Genomic DNA, 1,979 nt, shown 5'->3' with positions numbered 1-1,979 from the left:
GGAAATAAAACTAGAAGGTCACCACTGAAAGACGTTTACCTATAAATAATCATTATTCTGAAAACCAACAAATGAAAGGAAAAAAAAATCAGGATTACAGGAATAAAATCCAAAGGAAGCCCATATAATTAAATTTAAACTCAGAACCTCTTGAAATTAAAGTTAGCCCAATCACATAGAAAATTAATAGATGTTTAAAAAATGAAGGACAAAGAGTGAGGGAGAGAGTGAGGAATCTTTAAACATTTGGCATAAAGGCTTTTTGACGTAAAGATGAGAATGAAGAAAAATAAATGCAAGAAAAATAATGGTGGATTTTTAGGCACCCAAAGACTATTTACTTACTATATTGAGGAAGATTGTCTCAAATGACATAAAGAAGATAGAGACTAGGTATTACATTTAGAATCCTGGCCTATTTAAGGATAGCCCCTCAAACAAAAATAACATGATCCAAAATGTAGTAGTGCCAAGGTTGAGAAACCCTAATCTAGAATGTTTGGTATATTTTTGGTAAGGAGTGCAACTCTGCTTCTGTTGAATCAGATAATCATTAATTGCCTTATTTGTGAGTTAATAACTGTATATTTTTTTTGAGGCTACTGGATTGGAGAACAACCTAGAGAGAACAAGTTTCATTTCACTAAAAGTTTAGAATTTAAGATTAAAAATTAGTGCAGTCATTCCTGTTATACATCTTTTTAACCATTCAATACTGCACAAATAGATCACTTCTAACATGTGGAGTCAATGTTACTCTTTCAACAGCTACCCAACACCACTATTTTTAGGTCTCAGAATCCATGACTTACCAACAAGCCTTCAACCCCTCCTCTCCCTCAAATTTGTTATTAAGGGCCATTGAGTCAGTTCCAACTCATCGTAACCCTGTCTGTATAGGATTTCCAAGGAGTGGCTGGTGAATTTGAACCATTGACATTGAGCAGCTGGTTAGTTTGAACCACTGACCTTGTGGTTCAATCTGACCTTGCAGTCCACCAGCTACTCCCCCAAAACCCTATACAGTGGGAAAATCAAGCTCTGCTGTCGTAAGTCACTCACATGTAATAGTGTGCTATAGCTTTATCCCACAGCACCACACCAGGAACTTGTTCAATCAAAATAACATTTTTTTCCTAATTAGTTTAGAGTTCCTAGAACTTATTCATTACCTATTAGTCAATTTTTAAGAAAAATTAAAATTTAGCCTCTTTCCCAGAACACCAGTTAATAAGAAAGTAAAACTTACTTTTAATTACAAATTAAGGCAGTCTTACATGTCCAGAAAGCCTTTGGAACAATTATTTTTATGTAGCTGCTTCAATTAGAAATTTACTAAATAAAAAGTGAAGGAAAGTAGTTAATAATATCCAAAGGCCTATGGAAAAATTGAAGATTCACAATAAAATGAAAATTTTTTCCACTGTTTTTAAATGTATATGTATTTTTGATGTGGATTAAGACTCTATGAAGGTAAATGGGAAAATTAAATGAATGTTGTAACAAAACTCAAGTTTTATATAATACAAAGATTTGTATAGATAGAGATCCCTGTTGGCACTGTAGGATTAGGAATGGAATAGAAACCACAAGGTCAGCAGTTCAAACCCATTAGACTCTCTGTGAAAGAAAGATGAGACTTTTTGGTTGTATAACAATTACAGCCTCCAGACTTAGTGCTCTAATGCTGCTATAACAGAAATAACAATCAGAAATTAATTATCTGATAGTTTATAGGCATTGTTAAATGTCATCAAGTCAGCTCTGACTCATACCGACCCTGTATAGGAAACCTGTATAGGGTTTCTGAGGAGCGACTAGTGAGCTTGAACCATCAACCTTGCAGTTCAAACTAGCTCTGCAGTCCAGCGCATTAACCACAGTGCCACACCAGAATTTCTTTGATAGCTTAGGAGGCTGGAAGTCCAAATTCAGAGAGCTGGCTATAGGTAAGGATTTCTCTGTGCTGACTCTGGAGA

Source organism: Chrysochloris asiatica, unplaced genomic scaffold (assembly GCF_000296735.1).
Source record: "Chrysochloris asiatica unplaced genomic scaffold, ChrAsi1.0 scaffold00388, whole genome shotgun sequence".
Taxonomy (NCBI): domain Eukaryota; kingdom Metazoa; phylum Chordata; class Mammalia; order Afrosoricida; family Chrysochloridae; genus Chrysochloris; species Chrysochloris asiatica.
Note: the sequence above shows the minus strand (reverse complement) of the source record.